Here is a 20,778-nt window from a genome sequence, read left to right on the forward strand (position 1 = left end):
TGCGACTTTGTTTGATGGGGACTGACAGTGCTACGTTGGGGCTGATGCCTACAGTTGATAAACCAGTAGGGCCTGTTTTTAATGGCTTGTTTTTCTGACTAAGTTGCACTAACTTTCTCAGTTTCGCCGGTTGGAGGGCAGGATTGAGTTGATCGTCACTACTTCAACATCGGCGAACAGAGGTTTTAACTCAAATAATGCTCACAACTTACAGCATAGCAAAAATCTGAAAGACAGCTCATATCTCAAAATACTGGTAAGCTGAGGTAATACTATACCACAAAGGATAATACAGCCATGCAAATAAACATAAAGTACATCTTATGGCCTCTTTCCCACTGCAGGTGAATTCTGATCTGTATGCCCATTTGCGACATGGATATGATTTTTTTTTGTGTCAGTGTGAACATTTCACTTCAGAATGTTTCAGGCCTCTTTCCCATGTACAAATAAATTGGATATATACGCATACTTGCCAACCCTCCCGGATTTTCCGGGAGACTCCGGAAATTCAGCGCCCCTCCCGAAAACCTCCCGGAAGAACTTTTCTCCCGAAAATCTCCCGAAATTCAGCTGGAGCTGGAGGCCACGCCCCTTCCAGCTCAAACATGCACAGTGCGAAGCTTGAAAGGGGGGATTGCAGGTGGATTTGACGGCATTTAAAGTCATTTTTAAAAACGACTGCCAATCCTCCTCCTTTTCGACTGGAGTACCGCAGATAATTAGAGTAGGAACACTTCGAAGGCAGAAGTTCATTAAGAGTGGCCGACTCACCGGCTCTCAGCCATGTTTCCGTCACACAGAGGAAGTCAAGTCCGCGGGAAGGGAAGAAATCCTTCAGGATAAATGTTTTGTTTGTCAAAGATCTTGCGTTCACAAGACCGAACCTGGCGGGGGCCAGCACGTCCAAGGGCGCAGCTAATCCAGGTGGGCCTTGACCCACAGCCCGCAGGTGGCGGGGTAGAGGAGCCACGAGGTGGGAAAGGAAGGCACGAATACGGCCAGGTGAAAAAGCTGACCTTTGACGTCGAAAAACCAACGTCGAAGTTGATCATATCAGTGGGAAAGGGGCAAAGATCCAACAGTGTTTGGCGGTCACACACAAGCAGTGAGCTGACAGAGACAAAAATAGACGCAAACAACACAAAAACGAACAGAACTGACATCGAGAGACGGCAGGGCAAAGCACATACTGGCGCCATCTTCTGGAAACTCGGAAGTGACGTTACTCAAATAGTGAAAGGTAAGTGTTGTTGTTGTTGTTTTTTGTAACCAGCAAGCACAGTACAGTTAGTAGAACAACTGTGTTTTTATTACTGTGTATTTGATAGGCGCCGTCTGAAATTCAACTATTTATTTTATTCATATATATAATAAAATAAATATATATAGCTAGAATTCACTGAAAGTTAAGTATTTCATATATATATATATATATATATATATGAAATACTTGAGTTGGTAAATTGGCTGTAAATATACTCTCCTCTTAACCACGCCCCCCGCCCCAACCACACCCCCAAACCACGCTTCCGCCCCACGCCCCCCACCTCCCGAAATCGGAGGTCTCAAGGTTGGCAAGTATGTTTATACGCAATTTATCCTCAATGTGAATGTTTGTTCCGCATATATCCGACCAGAACATCATCAAAAAGCGATAGGCAATTGGCGATAGACTATTTGCTTAAATAGACCGTTGCAAAATAAATAGTTCACAATGCAACAGAAAACAGGTAAACATAATATGTTTTAGGAACTCACGTAAAAGTTGCACCACTCCTAATTCGGTTCAGAATATGTTGACATTGATTGCACAAAAAAATGCCACAAATGCATCAGTACTGAGACCAACGAGAGTTAAACCCTTGATTACCCTGTAAACACTGCAGTGCGTGTGACATCATGACGTCATGTCTGTATGCAGTTAATATTGCGTTCACATTAGGCATTGCATTTTTCTTAATCTAAATGGCCACGTTAAAAAAATTAATATGCCCAAAAAAAATAATTGCCGTCAGACCCCAGGCTTCTAAGCTCATCAAGGGTAAAATATAGTTAACTTTTTTTCCCATGGGATATTTGCAGTATCCAATTACCAAACGTTTTTGGCCAGTGGGAAGAAATTACTATTGACTAACCCATTATTGTTAAACTGGGCCTTCATGGTGGAGGTGGGCATTCTTCAAGTGCTGGCTGTCCAATGTCAATATGTGATTTGAGTATATTGTCTCTCATTTCAGTGCAGGTAAAATACATGATCTTTGTACACTTTAGGCCTGATCTGCTAGAGCCGGGGTGTCAAATGTACGGCCCACAGGCCTCATACGGTTTATCCCGGCCCGCAAAATGAGTTTAATATTTAAAAATGAGCAGACATTTTTTAATTAAAGAAACTGCTGTTATAAATATGTCCACTGGATGTCGCAATAACAATTCAAGTGTAACCCTTGTCACATATCACACTGTTTATAGGTGATTTATCAGCTGACTCTAAGTGCGCTCTGGATCGGCTGCCGCTACTCCAATCAGCACAGTGCAAGCAATCGGCTGCTCCTGTTTTGACTGGAGGCAGATGAATGCTGTAGCAATGCACAATACATTATTTTATTTTAAATTATCCACTCAACAGATAAAATAACAAAAAGGCAAGATGCGAAGACTTAAGTCAACATGACCATCATCTTTGAAGTAGTTAGAATTCTGTGCAATTTGTTGGTGGCACAATGTGCACCCTGAACTCCATTGTAAAAATGTGTTTGTATATTAGTTGTTTGTTCTATTTTACTTTATGTGTAAATTTACCATGTTCGCATCTGTTAAGTTTGTATTTATGTTACATTTTATTTGACTATTATGGTGTCATTTTGACAATTGCTTTAATTATATTAAAATTGTAACATTTAAATGATGAAACATGAATGTGTTGTGGCATTTGTGGATGTCACCAATTCGGCAGTTTGAGGAAACACTTGGTTACTTTTCCCAGCATGTCTTTAATGAACTGCCGATATGAGAATGCTAAGCAGGAAATGCTTGAAGTTGAATGGCTTTGTAAATATACTGAGACAAAGTCTAAGTTCATTGTGTTTTTCATGGTGTTTTGAAACTGCACCATTTTTTCTCAGGAAAAGAGAGTTAATTGTAACGTGTACATTTTCAGAATGTGCATGTTATATTTTCTTCCGAAGTAAAACATAAAAACAACTATTTATAAGTTGTCTTTATTTTTGAATTATTATGCCATGATTTTACCAGTCTGGCCCGCTTGGGAATAGATTTTCTTCCATGCGGCCCCTGAGCTAAAATGAGATGGACACTCTTGTGCTAAAGGCTTGCGTTTAGTAATGGTTATGCATATTGAAACATTTAATAAATTAAAAACTATAACAGCAGCACAAATGTAACACAAACTAATGGAACAATTAAATGATGATTTGGACATGGTGGGGGTCATGATGATTTGTAGTCTTTTTTTTTTTTTGTCCTGTCCAGCTTCTCAGGCAAATCATATAGTTGATGTAGATGCCCATATCGGCTGTTCAGATTTACTTTACAAAAGAGAAGTGTAGGATACTTCTCTTGTTGCCTTATTTGAGTTTGACTTTATTAAATGTATTTATATTATCATTTGGTGCAGCTGGGCCGGAGCAGGAGGGGATAGAAAGAGAAAAAAAGGAAGACAGAGGGGGAAATTGTGGGGATAAGAGGGGGATTAGACAAAGAGACAAAAACAACAACACCAAACACAACAATAACAACAAAAACAACAACAACAATAGAAAAACACCAGCACATACGATATGTACAAATATGATCGTAAAAGTGATAGCAAAGAAACAGTTAGTGAAATAAATAATACTATAGAAATGACAATGAGCATTTTTACATTAAAACTGGAGCAATACAAATACCAATAGAAAAAGCGCTATTGATTATGAACAATACCAATAGTTTACTTCTATTATCAACAATACAGTTGATCAAATGCAACAATACATATACAAAATGATAACTAGAAAGATAAAAAAAATAAAAAAATAAAAAAAGGAATACCGAAAGATGGAGGGGAAGAGAGAGAGGCAACCTATATTAATATTGTAGATTGTTATAGTAACAATAGGTTAAGCTTTGTCAGTAAGCCATGTGTTACCCAGTTTACCCTAGGGCAACAACATTGATATATGTTTGATGAAACGTGATTATGTGAATGGGTGTATGTATGTATATGTACTTGTATATGAACAGTATGTGTATATGTATGTTTGTACAGTGAATGTATATGTACAGTATGTGTATGTTTGTACCATGAATGTGCATGTAGATGGACAAACTTGGAATATGTAGGTATGTACTGTATTCGTGTATGTATGTGGGAGCGTAGGTACCTATGTATGGACGTTTGTATGTATTAATAACGGTGTGTGTGTGAGTATATGTGTGTTTGTATGTACAATATATATGAATCCCAGTGTGCATGGGAGCCAGAGTACGGCTCCAGCCGCCCAGAGAGCCCAACCCAAACAGCAGGTGTGGCGCCCGGGGAACCAGGGACCACCGGCCCCACACAGCCAGGCCGGCCAGCGACGGGAACCACAGAGCCCGGCCCACCGTGCCACCTGGAAGAGCCAGCAGCAGGCCGCAGACAGACGCGCCCGGCAGAGGACAGGGCACGAGAGAAGCAGTGGACGGCCAGACCCCAAGCCAGCGAGAGACAACCCCCCCACCCGGGCAGAAAGACGGGACACCACCGCCCCCGCCCCACCAGCACCCGGGCCCCCACGACCCCACCCCCGGGGAGCACGGCGCGGTCAACACCAGGCCACCACACCCAAGTCGGCCGCCACAGTACCACAGGGACCCCAACGATGGAGATGGAACAATTAGCAACAGCCCTGTCGAAGATGATATGTAGTCTAGAATATGTATTTTAAAATAACTTAAAAATTGTAATGTCTCCCAAAAAAAAATTATAGCAGCATAAACCAGCACAAATGAATAGGACAAGTTTTAGGAGATTTTGACATAATTGGCGGGTCTAATTATGAATAATAATAATTTAATCATAAGTTAATAATAAAAAAGACAGAACATCACCAACTTAAAAACGATAACATCTGAAACAAAAATAAAAAAACTAAAATTTTTGCAACACAAACCGGTACAAACATTTGAAACACGTTTGGGGAGATTTGGACAAGATGTAGTCATGGTTGGGGGGGAGCTTCGCACAGGTGATTCGCAAAACATTAATAACTCAAAAACTGTAATAGTTTGACCAAAAATGTTTGTGGCCCAAACCAGCACAAACTATCGAGACAAGTTTGCGGAGATTTGGACAAGGTATGTGCGTGTGTGTGGCAGTGCGGGGGGGCCACTTCAGACAGGTGCTATATAGGTATATTACATTTGTCTGCTGCATTTTCTATAACATAACATAACCGCATAGGTTAGGCTTTTGGAGCATATCATTTCATGCAAATGGAGAGAAAATGCCGTATTTTTCGGACTATAAGTCGCAGTTTTTTTCATAGTTTGGCCGGGGGTTCGACTTATACTCAGGAGCGACTTATGTTTGAAATTATTAACACATTACCGTAAAATATTAAGTAATATTATTTAGCTCATTCACGTAAAAGACTAGACGTATAAGATCTCATCAGATTTAGCAATTAGGAGTGACAGATTGTTTGGTAGATGTATAGCATGTTCTATAAGTTATAGTTATAGTCGTTCCTCCCTCGCTCTTCTTATGCTGTAGCAGCAGATGGAGAGATTGTGAGCAGGTGCGTGTTGTACGCACCTGACTCGGATTGCTGCTCCCGTGCCGCTCCGCGTGTGTCACGCCTCTCCTCTCTGCCTTATGCCCCGCCTCCTGGCTTCCATCTTGGTCGGGACCATTTCTCTCAGCCCGCTGTCGGCCCGTAGGCTGCGTCTCTCCACAGTTACGTTAACATACCAAGCATGTTCTCAGTTGGTTATTTATGTGTCATATAACGTACACTTATTCAGCCTGTTGTTCACTATTCTTTATTTATTTTAAATTTCCTTTCAAATGTCTATTCTCGGTGTTGGGTTTTATCAAATAGATTTCCCCAAAAAATACGACTTATACTGCAGTGCGACTTATATGTTTTTTTCCTTCTTTATTATGCATTTTCGGCATGTGCGACTTATACTCTGGAGCGATTTATACTCCGAAAAATACAGTGGTGTCTTTTTGGGCACAGCCAGTAGTAAACACAACATCCTCATTTAGTAGATCACGTGTAACACACCCACTAATAGACTCCGTTTTATAGTTTGCACAGGATCTTTAACGTGTGGTGTTTAGAGCATAGTAGATCAGGCCCTTGATGTTACCTGTGTCTCAACTGCATCGTGCGACATATTCAGCCGAACGACTCTTAGGAGGTCAACGTCTACATTACAATATGTTGTTCACCCAAAAGGATTCTGAAAGACATGCTTCAGGTTTGAGAGCTCTTTGGCCTTCTAACACATGTTCCCTCACAATATCGCTCCTGTAGTCTAATCTGATTTCTATCTGGCATTTTCTTTCTCGGGCTAGGCCAGTTAAATTCCAACTACCGGGCCTTGCCTCTCCAGATGAAGCAAGTGTGGAGATTAGCCGCCTTCCCTTACAGCTTTTGTGGCTAATACCTGATTAGGGCTTTGGGTTAGCCAATTGTCTCAATGCTGGTTATCAATGCATGCATTGGTTCTAAAGGGAGAGCTGTGGGTGGAGAGAAGAAAAGGGGATGGTGTAGTAGTATTGGTGTGGGAGAGACCGGGTTGGGATGAAGGTTGATTCTGTAATGGATACTCATTTGATCCCACCCCACTAAGAAGATTAGACCTTAGGGTGTCATATTAGCCATGCTCTCGCTGGGCTTTTAGCAGTCCATGAAGCTTTTTAAGGCTTCTCTTCTCATCCATTTAATATTGTCATCTTTTACACTAGAACAGTGGTTCTTAACCTTGTTGGAGGTACCGAACCCCACCAGTTTCATATGCACATTCACAGAACCCTTCTTTGGTGAAATATAAAATGTTTTGTTTTTTTTCAAATTCGAGACAAAGTTATGTAAAAAAACATAACTGGTGCATGATCATCACCTTGTTCAAAGAACAAAACCAACACAGTGCATGGACTCACAACGAACTCTACACCTGCAAACCAGATGGACAATTAGAGGGAACATTGTTTGGGGGTGTCAATAATACACCGATAGGGACAAGTTTTTATTTAGACGATGAGTCGGGTGTCATGACCCGTGGCCTATATCATGTTTTTGTTATTTTCTACTGGTTTTGGACTCCCTTAGTTCCTGTTGTTGTGCACTCTTGAGTTTGTTTAGTTACCATGGCTACTTATTATTCCCACCTGCCTCTGATTAGTGTTTGGGACGCTCCCCTTTTTCCCGAGCACTAATCAGAGGCATTATTTAAGCCTGCCTTTGCCCGTCAGTTGGCCTGGCTTCTCTGTTTGCTTCATACTCTCGTTACGTAAGTTTTAATTGTCTCCTAGCGTATGCTAAGATTAGCTTTGAGTGCGATTGGCACTTGTTTCTTTCGACTTGTTTTCTGTTCTTGGTGGTGCTTTAGATTTTTTCAAAAATAAATCAAGCTCCTACCTGCATGTCCTGTTTGGAGTGGTCCGTTTGCGTCCCAGGGGAACGAACCTTGCAGAAAGCTGCAAACCCGTCGTAATATCGGGTGTGTCTTGACCTCTGCGGAGGAGGCTCCACCGAACCCTTGAGGCCGACTCACCGAACCCCTTGGGTTTGATCGAACCCATCTTAAGTACCACTTCACTGGAATGGATAAATGGGGGCTGCGAGTTGTGTTACTCCTTTTCAAATGAGGCCATTCATGATTTTTTATGAAACATAAAGGTGGTTCAAACCCTTATGAACATGCAACGGAATTAATAAAATGTTTTTTACACCTTAGCTCATTAATGGATGAGGAAACTCCTCTTTAGTCCTGGTTATCCACTTACTCCTGAAGGAAGCAGACGCTTTCTCTGAAGAGCTCTGTCATTTTCAATGTCTCATCATATTTGTGGTTTTCCTCTTATATGTTCAAGGAGTTTAGGCAAATAAATATAATTAATCGGAGAGGAAATAACTATCTGAAATACAAGACCTACGAAAGGCCATGAAACTTGTTCAAGGGAAATGGAAAGGCTTTTCAGGCTGACTTGGCATCTCATTCCATTAAAGGGCTAATGCGCTCTTTCTCCTTACTTGTTCTTACTCTCTATCTCTTTAAATTTGTCAGTTTAACAAAGACCAAGCAGATCTTTAAGAGCGACATGCTGAGCCAATTAGAGCACTTGAGACAACCAAATGCTACCCCCCTTATAACTAGGTTTTGTAGCTATGCTGCAACCTGTGCAGCTAATTGGTTGTTCATACAACAGCCAAGTACCAAGGACAGATTTGATGTATTTAAGCATGTTTGGGAATTTGTTTCAATTTGCAGCTGGGTCACACTCTACAGTGGAGGAGTAAAGAACTTCAAATGTCAATCAGTAACAAGTCAAGCTGAGCTGTTCCACCCACAGTTGGAATGCAAGTATAACACTGATTGTTATTTTGGTGAAAAGAATGTTTAGTGCTTGTCGTTCAACGTCATTAACACTCGAAAGCAAGCAAACGACTGAACATACCTGAGCTAATTTGATATGCACAATATGCAAGCTCCATTTTTTTGGAGGCTGCGGAACAAAAAAAGGGTAAAGAAGATTGTAAAGTAAAAACAAGACAACACATAAAATGCATTGGAAAGCAGAGAAGAAGAAGTAGAAGCTAATTCAGTGAGGCTCTGGCAGCCTCATTATCCGAGTAGATGCGGTTCCTTCTGAGTATACTCCTTATCTACTTATCTCTATCTCTTTGTTCCACAGTCCATGGCTCATAACACCTTTTAATCTCTCCATGAGCGGAAAGGAGGGGCTTTAGACTGGGTGCTTACATGGGTGCGTGAATATGCCTTATTAGTGTGGCGCTGAACCTCTGGTTTGGGAAATTAATTTCTAAAAAGAAACGAGCAGATTAGCTCCATATGCATGCTATTTTGATTTTAGGGAAATTAGGCCTGATGGACTTAACTGATGCGGGTGATTAGTATCTCATTATCTAACCCCTTTATCTCAGCCTCGCTTGAGCAGCCTATTTGTCAACTAACGTTTTTTAGCTACCTGGTAGTTTGACGAGGTGTGGGAGATTAATTAACTGAAGAGTGCTATCTCATTTAGCAAAACACTGTCATGTTTTTTTTTTCTTTTAAAGACATGGAGCTTCTGTGTTTTATTTGTGCGCGTGTTCCTAGGTATGCACATATTCATCATTAAAGGATAGATTTGGTATATCACTCCTATTTAAATTTTACCCTTTGACAAGAGGTACTCAACAATATCCAATACCATAATCAGAAAGAGCAATTTAGTGTGGGAAACAGGGCTACAGCAATTAATTTGTTCTATCAATCAAGTAATCGGATTCAATAAATGTTCCATCTTCAATGCGTCTTTAGGGAACATATTTGGAATTACATTTTTCCAATTGCTTACACACAATTTTACTAACTGTGTGTCTTTTTTCAAAAGGATTTACACACTTTTCCAAACACAACATTCAATTTTCTTAATTCCTAGATTATTTGCAAAATGACACACTTCGGTCAAAACATATGCCCATTCATCAAAAAAAAAGCAAGCATTTGTAAAAATGCAGTTTTATTGTCATCTCACTCACACAGACTTCAAATGATAAGACACTATTGGAGTGGATTACCCACAACAGTGGTAAATATAAAACACATTTGTAAGAACCCCTATTTTTAAATCACATGTTTAGGGCATTTTGCCCGATCTTTTTAGCATATGTGATGAATGATTACTGTAACTTGACAAAATATATTGGCAAATCCATAGCAATCATCATTGTTTACTTTGAAGTGGGCCGATACAGTACGTAAGGACCTAAAAAGATAAAATATCCTGTAATCTTTTCAAGAACTGCTCAACAATGATGCTGCAAACTGGAAATATTTATTTTTTACCACAGTCAGGTAAAGTAACGTATCACATAAGTCAACAATGAAATGCGGTCGGAATTCAAATCTGAGACAAATAAAAATGTGGAGATAAAGATGTGTGTATCACACTCCCAGTGTGTGTAAAGTGTAAAAATGTGTGTATCACACTTTTTATCTGTGTGCAGGATGTGAAGATGTGTGCAAATCTGCAGTGGTTTTGCTTACTGTGTGTAGACTTTGTAACTGTGTGATTTTTTTTTATTTAGTGTGTAAGCAATTGGCAAAAACTGCAATAAAGATTTTTTTGAATGACATTATTTTTTTTCTTCCTGCACATCACATTGAAATTTAACTTTTTACCATTGGAACATTACTCTGTATTACTTATATTCATGGCTGTAACTACCATTGAGGACACTGAGGTCATGTCCTTGGTATTTTTTTTAAGTGACTAAAAGAAGATAATATGACTAACTGCAAATATACTTTAGTGTAGGACATTGTGTGCGCTGTTCGACATTATGCAGTAGATCATCCTCCGTCAATATACGATCTTAAGTCACTCCAGCAACGTAACGACATGAAGTCCACTCTGTCACAGTAACGGCACACTTGTTGCGCGGAGTTGCCACCTCTTGGATGCACACGACCAGTCAGGCAGGAGTGCAGGTAAGAACTTGATTTTAATGTATAAGAATAAAAAGACCACTGACAAAAAAGGGAAAAACAAAGCGCGTGCCTACGCACGGGAAGCTAAAGCTAAAACTTAGCAGGAGACAAAAGTACAAACAAACGACGTGCCGAGCGCACGCGAAGCTAAGGCGGAACTTAGCACAAAAGAACCTATAAGACAGGATACTAACCGTGACTTGCTGCGTAAAGCAAAAAATGGAGCAAGGAAGAACTAAGGAATAACGCAGGCTTATATACTCAAACAATAATTAGAACACAGGTGCGCCTGATGCTAGAGCAGGTGAACAAATGACAAAACCATGGAAACGAGACAAAACAGGAAGTGCACAAAAACAGGGATCGGCTGAGTCTAGAACTAAACATGATCAGGACATATAAACGGCGAAACAATAAACGATCCGCATAGCTGATCGTGACACACTCTTACTTAAAACATTATCCGATCTGAAATGTGTTCTCAACACAATATTAACGATAAATCATACTGACGTAACTATTGTTGCTTTCACCTGAATGAAATTGATGTGAAACGCTGTTAAGATATTGCTGTCGAAGTGTCAGTCAGGTGCCGCCCCAACCTAAATCCAGAACACACGCTGCACTTCGGGCTTTTGTAATCAGTGGGGGGATCCCGTTTTCCGTATAGATGTGCAATTAAATATGATTTATTGAATGACAAGGCTTCATTAGGATTAATTTTACCCCAATATAAACACACATTTTCCGCAGACACTTCCGGTACACCCCTGGCAGGCGTCATTTTTACTTACTTTCCAAAACATAAGGTCTTGGTTTCAAATCCTGTCCGTGTTAGAAATGTTGGTATGGTTTTTAAATTAAAATTTTAATCGTGTCAACATTAGGTTGATTGGCAACACTAAATTGGCCCTAGTGTGTGAATGTGAGTGTGAATTTTGTCTGTCTATATGTGTTGGCCCTCCAATGAGGTGGTGACTTTTTCAGGGTGTACCCCGCCTTCCGCCCGAATGCAGCTGAGATAGGCTCCATCGACCCCCCGTGACCCCAAAAGGGTCAAGCAGTAAAAAATGGATGGATGGATCATGTCAACATTCTTTAAAGGGGAACATTATCACCAGACCTATGTTAGCGTCAATATATACCTTGATGTTGCAGAAAAAAGACCATATATTTTTTTAACCGTTTTCCGAACTCTAAAAGGGTGAATTTGGCGATTTAAACGCCTTTCAGTTGTTCGCTGTCAGAGCAATGACCTTTCACCCTTGACGTCACAACAGGAAGTAATCCGCCATTTTCTCAAACACATTACACACACCAAGTCAAATCAGCTCTGTTATTTTCCATTTTTTCGACTGTTTTCCGTACCTTCGAGACATCATGCCTCGTCAGTCTGTTGTCGGAGGGTGTAACAACACGAACAGGGACAGGTTCAAGTTGACTTACGTGGAGTGTGCTAATCAGACATATCAATGGTCACGGCATGCTAATCAATGCTCACATGCTATTTAGGCTAGCTATATGTACATATTGAATCATTATGCCTCATGTGTAGCTATATTTGCATCCAGCCTTTCCCTCCACCCACATTTAATGCCAAACAAACACATACCAATCGACGGATTCAAGTTGCGCCGCACCAGTGGTCAAAATATGCGAAAGTCCCTCCTACACTTTACCGACGATAGCGATGCTATCGACAGAGATGGCACAGAGATGTGTGGATATCCTGCGACACTCAGAGCAGATGTATATCCAATGATAAAGTCAACAAAATCACAAAGTTTAGTTTTGTTGATGTTATTGACTTTTGTGCTAATCAGACATATTTGCTCACGGCATGACTGCCAGCTAATTGATGCTAACATGCTATTTAGGCTAGCTGTTTGTACATATTGCATCATTATGCCTCATTTGTAGCTATATTTGCATCCAGCCTTTCCCTCCACCCACATTTAATGCCAAACAAACACATACCAATAGTTGGTTAGAAGGCGATCGCCAAATGTGTCCTTGCTTCCTCCCGTTCCGCTGTCTGTCCTGATATGGCTCAATAGCTTCAGTTTCTTCTTCAGTTTCGTTTTCGCTAACTGCCTCCACACTCTAACCATCCGTTTCAATACTTGCGTAATCTGTTGAATTGCTTGCGCTGCTGAAATCCGAGTCTGAATCCGAGTCTGAATCCAAACTACTATGCTATACCTTTCTTTGTTATCCGCCATCTTTGTTTGTGATGATATCATACAGGAAAATGGACGAGTGTATATAACGATGGTTGAAATCAGGCACTTTAAAGCCGTTTTTCGGGATATTGCGTGATGGGTAAAATTTTGAAAAAAACTTTGAAAAATAAAATAAGCCACTGGGAACTGATTTTTATTGGTTTTAACCCTCCTGAAATTGTGATAATGATGCCCTTTGATACGCTAAACTTTGGAATATTAGTAAAACAAGTGGACTGTTACAAAACCATGCAGATTGTCAAAGATTTTAGAGAATATTAAACACGGTGTCTAGTCCTGGTCCATGTTCTAATCCAATCGAATCCTTCCATTCATGTTCTATCACTGGAGCCTATCCCAGCTGCACACCCTGGACAAGTCGCCACCTCATCGTAGGGCCAACACAGATAGACTGACAACATTCACACTCACATTCACACACTCGGGTCGATTTAGTGTTGCCAATCAACCAATCCACTTTATTAATATAGCACATTTCAAAACAAAATAAAAGTTCCACAAAGTGCTGCACATGAGTTAAAATTCCGCTGGATAAAACTAAGGGGAGTCAATTGTAAAAAGCATGTAATTAAAAATAAAATAAATACATGAAATGCATAAAATAGAAATAAAAAAACTGCTGGTTTAAAAGCCAAGGAATAAAAATATTTTAATAAGACGTGATTTGAAAGTCATTAAAGAGGGAGACGTCCAAATAGCAAGAGGGATATCAAATCAAAGTTTTCGGGCCACAGCAGAAAATGCACAATACCCCCTGGGATTTAATTATGTCTTTGGGACGACAAGAATGAATTGATACCTTGTGCTGGTGTAGATTTTTAAAAGGTATGACAAATTTGTGGCCCTAATCCATTACGAGATTTTAAAACAAACAATAATATTTTAAAAATGAATCTTAATTTGAACTGGGATCCAGTGAAGGAATGCTAAAATGGGGATAATTGGCTCATGTTTTTTTGGTGCCAGTTCAAAGCGAGCAGCAGCATTTTGGAGTAGCTGCAATCGAGCGATTGACGCCCGGTTCATTCCAACATAGAGGGTGTTGTAGTAGTCCAAACATGATTTAATAAAGCATGGATTACCCGCTCAAAGCCGTAAAAGATAAAACTGTTTATTTATTTTTTTTAAGTCTTAGATGATAAAAACTTGTTCGTATAACAGAGTTCATCTGTTGTTCAAATCTAAATTATTTGTCCAACTTAAAACCAAGATTTGTGACAGTGGATTTAAAATACGGTATCAGGGGGTCCAGGTTACTTTTTTCTTGTTTTCGTTTAAATTGAAGTCATCTACTGCCAATCATGCTTTTATGTCCTTAAGACAATTTAAAAGTGATTTTAAACGTGTCACTTTTTTCTTTTTGGAGGGACATAGATTTGTGTATCATCATTATAAAGACAATACAATATATTATGTATTTTTTAAATGTGTTGCCTGGGCAGCATGTGCACTGAAAACTTGATTGGTCCAAGGATCGAGGCCTGAGGGATACCACAGAACATTATTTGTATAATGCTAGGATACCCATGTTTTCAGCCTTTCAAAGTTTCTCTTGGACAAGCAAAATAACCTTTGTATTTGTCAAATACTAGTTACGGTCCTGCTTATACTTAAAAAAAAAAATAAATACCTGTGTGGCCTAAAACCAGGTAATAGATATAGAACCAAACTTTTTTTTTAAAAAGACCCAACAATAAAGTAAGATCGATTGAATGACAATGTACTTCAATTCAACAAAAACACGTTTAAAATGGTAATAATTGGAGAATTGTTGTTTGATTTTTGGACAAACAACATGTAAGCATTAATATACAAACTATACATTCTAACATGGCCTGACATGTGTTAGAATAAAACATGTGTTAAGTGAGCCAAATATATAATATGTCGTTAGCTGCCAAGATAAACTTGTATCTTGTTGCTGGCTGTTTACTGCTCTTAGATATGTAGGATGCGTTCTGGCAATGTGGTGCATCATCGACATGGTACTATTGTGAAATTTCACCATGATGTTTGTCTTTTTCAGTTTTAAAAGATCACTAATGTCTTCTTTGGGCCCATTTCTGTCTTTCCATCTTAAGGTTGTTTTTTTTGTTTTTTTATCCTTCTGTCTCAAGACTCCGCTACCCCAGCCACACACCTGCAGCGCGATCAGCATCACCTATAGGTGCGCCACTCTCATGTGTGCTCTATTGCAGTGGTCCCCAACCACCGGGCCGCGTTTCGGTACCGGGCCGTAGCCTGATTGGTACCGGGGCGCAGAATTTTTTTTTATTCATTTTTATTTAAAAAAAAATAAAAATAAAAAAATAAAAAAAAATATTTTTTTATATTTTTATGAAATCAACATAAAAAACACACTATACACTTACAATTAGTGCACCAACCACAAAACCCTATCTTTTTCGTGACAAAAACGTCCCTTTTTCATGACAAAGGAAAAAAATAAATAAATGAACAAGAGCGGTCTTGCAGAATAATCTCCGCAAATTTTACAAACTAAAAGGAATCGTCGAAGCAGCAAAATATAAATCAAAGCTTTTTTGTAATGGAAAGAATCAATAAATTGTTGAAGATCTACAAATAAAGCCATGTTGGCGCCGCATATCTCTTATGGCCACGAGTAAGAAGGGTGCAGCACGACCAGAGTCGTCCTTATTCTGGTCATTAGTGGTAAAGGCCGAACATCCCTTGCAGTCAGGGGTCCTCCACCTATACATTGAAGCCAGTATAGACAAATGTGCTGAGAAATAGGAACACTTCTTTGCCGATTGAGTGTCATTTATACCATAATTCAGGTTGCAGTTGATTGAGCCTGTATGTACGTCCATATGTATTTGTGAATCCAATAATCTCTCACCAAGAATTGTTTGTTAACAGTATGTGTGCTGTGTTTTTCATATTTGTTCATGGTACTTTCTTTGTTTAGCTATGGAAAGGCATTTGACAGACACAAATGCATTATTCTATTTGTGTGATATATCCCACAGGGCTTAACTTATTTGTTTTTCTAGAGTTGGAAAATTTTAAGGCAATAAAACAAGTCTAACACCCGAGGATGTTTTTCCCCTTCCTTTATGAATCCCCTTGATTTGTGTCTCTGGTGCTCAAAGGAAAATCAAACCATGATACAGTGGAATACATTAATTAAACACATACAGTCGCAGATAAACAAGAACACTGGAGCGCATTCCCCTTCTATCCTTTGAGGTTAGTACATAGCTCAACAAAAATATGAAATTTAACTTTACATACTTTGAATTGAAATTTGCTGTCACACAGATTACATTTGAAGACAGACAAGTTATTAATTATGTTCAGGAGAACAAAGGGTTTGTATTTAGCTGTCTGAATCATTTTGTTTTACAGATGATTGACATGTCGCTATGTCTGACAAGCAGTGATTTGATACATTACATGTAATTTATATTTTAGCAAAATATACTCGGATAATTTTCCTACTAGATATGGGAAGAACTAGATTGTTCTTGTCCATTCACACACCTTACCACACATTTTCCAACATAAAATAACTAAACCATCTCAAAATGATTTTGATTTGCTTTGCAAAAATAACCCAAATGACATCCATGCATGAACATGCATGGCTGTCATTTTCATTTGTGTTACACCACGAATGGCATTTCCTATAAATGTCCAGCTATCATAATCAACATAGACTGTGTAAACACCGTGTTTACGCCTTCATCCTCTCAAGGTGTAAAAAATAAGTAGCAGAGAAACGATTCTTCAATTTTGTATGCACAACCTGAATCATTATTAGAAATGACAGTTGAACTTGATAAAATTGTATTCCAATTGGAAAAGCAAGTTGCTTCCGTCGCGACATGATTTTTTGTGCTGGAACCATGCTAATTCGGCGTCAAAACATCGGTCAATGTATTTAAAAACTATAATAGCATATTACCATGCAGTCATCCTTCGTCCTCATATGTGGAACCTATTAATCTGGAACTTCGATTTGCATGTAAATGTGGTCGACTTTCATATCATCAAAATACACGAATAACAACTTCCTATCAGGGAGGCAGGATGTCATCTGTGTGCGTGTGTGTGTGTGTGTGTGTGTGTGTGTGTGTGTGTGTGTGTGTGTGTGCGTGTGTGTGTGCGTGTATGTGTGTGTGTGAGAGAGAGAAAGAGACAGTTTATATGCTCTGCCCATGGTATTTTGAAGTTTTTTTCTTCTTCACCAGTCCAACAACATTAATGTTGGATAATTTGCAGACTATAAATTGTCCGTAGGTGATAATGTGAGGGTGAATGTGTGTTTTTTCTAATGTCGCCTGTGATGGACTAGAGAACAGCCTAGGGCAGTGGTTCTTAAAGGGGAACATTATCCCAATTTAAAAAGGGTTAAAAACAATAAAAATCAGTTTCCAGTGGCTTGTTGTATTTTTTGAAGTTTTTTTCAAAATTTTACCTGTCCCGGAATATCCCTGAAAAAAGCTTTAAAGTGCTTGATTTTCGCTATTTGCAATGCGACTATCCATTTCCCTGTGACGTCATACAGTGCTGCCAATGTTAACAAACAATGGCGAATAGCACAGCAAGATATAGCGACATTAGATTGGATTCAGCATCGGATTTCAGCGGTTTAAGCGATTCAACAGATTACGCATGTATTAAAACGGATGGTTGGAGTATGAAAGTATAGAAGAATAAACTGAAGCTATTGAGCGAATAGCTATTGACGATATTCATAGCCATAGCATGGCCGAATAGCTGCGTTAGCATCGTCGGTAAAATGTGCGGACCAAACGATCAGGTCTTTCGCATCTCGTGACACTGGAGCAACTTAAATCCTTCGATTGGTAAGTGTTTTTTTCGCATTAAATGTGGGTGGAAGGAAACGTAATATAGTTGCAAATGCATCTGCAGGTTATCCATATATCTCTGTGTCATGTCTGCTTTAGCACCGCTGGTAAATAGCATGTTAGCATCGATTAGCTGGCAGTCAACACCAACAAAACTCCCCTTTGTGAATTTGTTGACTTTATCGTTGCAAATGCATCTGCAGGTTATCCATACATCTCTGTGCCATGTCTGCTATAGCACCCTTGGTAAATAGCATGTTAGCGTCGATTAGCATAGCATGTTAGCATCGATTAGCTGGCAGTCACGCCGCAACCAAATATGTCTGATTAGCACATAAGTCAACATCGACAAATCTCACCTTTGTGATTTTGTTGACTTTATCGTTGCAAATGCATCTGCAGGTTATCCATACATCTCTGTGCCATGTCTGTCATCGCCTGTAAAATGCGGACACATTCTGGCACATTCAATGGGGGTCTGGCGGCAGACACTTTCGCATCTTCGGGCCAGTGGTGAAACTTGAATCTCTCCCTGTTAGTGTTCTTACACCCTCCGACAACACACCTACGAGGCATGATGTCTCCAAAGTTCCAAAAAATAGTCTAAAAAAAGGGAAAATAACAGAGCTGAGACCCGGTGCTTGCAATGTGTTGAAAATGAAAATGGCGGCTGTATTACCTCGGAGACGTCACATTCTGACGTCATTGCAAAAAGAGTGATAAACAGAAAGGCGTTTAATTCGCCAAAATTCACCCATTTAGAGTTCGGAAATCGGTTAAAAAATATATATGGTCTTTTTTCTGCATCGTCAAGGTACATATTGACGTTTACATAGGTCTGGTGAATATGTTCCCCTTTAAACTAGTTGGAGGTACCGAACCCCACCAGTTTCATAAGCACATTCACCGAACCCTTCTTTAGTGAAAAATAAAATGTAGTTTTTTTTTTCAAATTCAAGAAAGAGTTATATTTTTGGGTAATACTTTAGTATGGGGAACATATTCTAAGTAACAAAGACTTAATTTAAAAGGGATAGGGTTAGGGCCAGGGTTAGAGGGTTAGGGTTATAATAAGGCATTAATAAGTACTTAATAATGACTAGTTAAGAGCCAATATGTTACTAATTTGTATGTTAATGAGCAACTAATTAATGGTGAATATGTTCCCCATACTTAAGTGTCACCATGTTTTTTTACTAGTGCACAAAACGAACCGTGCATGAACATCACCTTGTTCAAAGAACAAAACCAACTCACAACAAATGACACACCTGCAAATCAGTGTGACTTTTTCTGTTGCCGTATCCGTAATACGCCGATAGTGAGAAGTTTTTATTTACACAATGAGTCGGGTGTGTTTTGACCTCCGCTGAACCCCTTAGGCCAACTAACCGAACCCCTAGGGTTCGATCGAACCCAGGTTAAGAACCACTGGCCTAGGGTATATAGCCTGCATATAGCCTGCCTCTTGTCCAAAGTGAACTATTATAGGTTTCAGCTCAAGCGTGATCCTGAACATGATTAAGGGGTGGACAATAAAGTGGATAAATGCTGGCATTAACATTTTAGCATTTTTTCCAAAAGTTTACTCTGCCCAGTTTGTGAGAACCTTTTTTAAGTTAAGTTAAAGTACCACTGATGGTCAGACACACACTAGGTGTGGTAAAATTACTCTCTGCTTTTGACCCATCCAATTGTTCCACCCCCCTGGGAGTTGGGGGGAGCAGTGAGCAGCAGCGGTGGCCACACTCAGGAATAATTTTGGTGATTTAACCTCCAAGTCTTTGGTACGACTCAGCCGGGGTTTGAACTCACAACCTACCAATCTCAGGGTGACACTTTAACCACAAGGCCACTGAGCAGGTTAGTGCATACTTTTAGCATACTAGGAAGCAATTTCATATTGCTAAGTATGGGTTTTGATAGCATCTTCATTCTGAGTCATGTTATTTCTGCACAGAATTTGAAGGAATTAGCAAATATGGCTGACAGATGCATTTGTAGCAATACAATTAAAGAAGGGGTCAGCCTGCATACATTTCCAAATGATGGGAATAAGTGGAAAGTATGGTCCTCACCCGTCAAATTGCGAGAAAAGTCCAATTTGCAGCGATCGTTTTAATTATTCAGATTTCAAAATGTTTTTGGATGCAAAACATTTGAAAGATTCAAGCCAAATGTAATCCCAGCACCCTCGAGGGAAGAAAGACCGAATCAGCGGAAAAACTGAGAAGGAAGAGCAAACACATGGCTCTAAAATGAGAGAAAAAGCGGAAGGTAAGCCGCTAGTATTCTATGTTGCGTCCTCTTCTACTGATGTTTTCTTCAGGATGGTTGAGAAAATTCTGAAAGAGCATGGTGATCTGTGGATGCATTGCATGCGGCCACGGGCCAGTCGAAATGGGTCTCCCCCTCATTGGGACTGAAAACAGTATGGTTAAAGTCTGCAATTGGGGCCTAATTATGGTGTTATTTAGTTTTTTTGACAGAAAGGGCCGAATGCAAAATCTTGAACTTGAGATTTTGAATCCGAGCCATTTTGCAAAAAAGCCATGTTTGTCTTAACTAGTGTAAACTTCGATAACACATTATATCTCCTGATTGTGGTGGAGAAAATGGATGGATGGATGGCTGGATGGATGTTAACCATATTTGTTTGGAAGTTATCATGGACAAGCACAACAAAAATATGCAAGTCAGTGAATAAAATTATAGTTTTACATGCCTTTATAAACACTGTCAATTCGGATAAATGGACTCTAGTTCTGCGGATGACTTCAAACCAAGTTATCTACTGTTTATTCAAAAACAAATTGATATTTTGGGAAATGACTGCCAGATTAATTTTTAATAGCAAAAATGAGCAGGGGCTAAGTTAACAACACACCCCGTTTCCATATGAGCTGGGAAATTGTGTTAGATGTAAATATAAACGGAATACAATGATTTGCAAATCCTTTTCGACCCATATTCAGTTGAATGCAATA

The sequence above is a fragment of the Nerophis ophidion genome, linkage group LG11 (assembly GCF_033978795.1).
Source record: "Nerophis ophidion isolate RoL-2023_Sa linkage group LG11, RoL_Noph_v1.0, whole genome shotgun sequence".
NCBI classification, from domain to species: domain Eukaryota; kingdom Metazoa; phylum Chordata; class Actinopteri; order Syngnathiformes; family Syngnathidae; genus Nerophis; species Nerophis ophidion.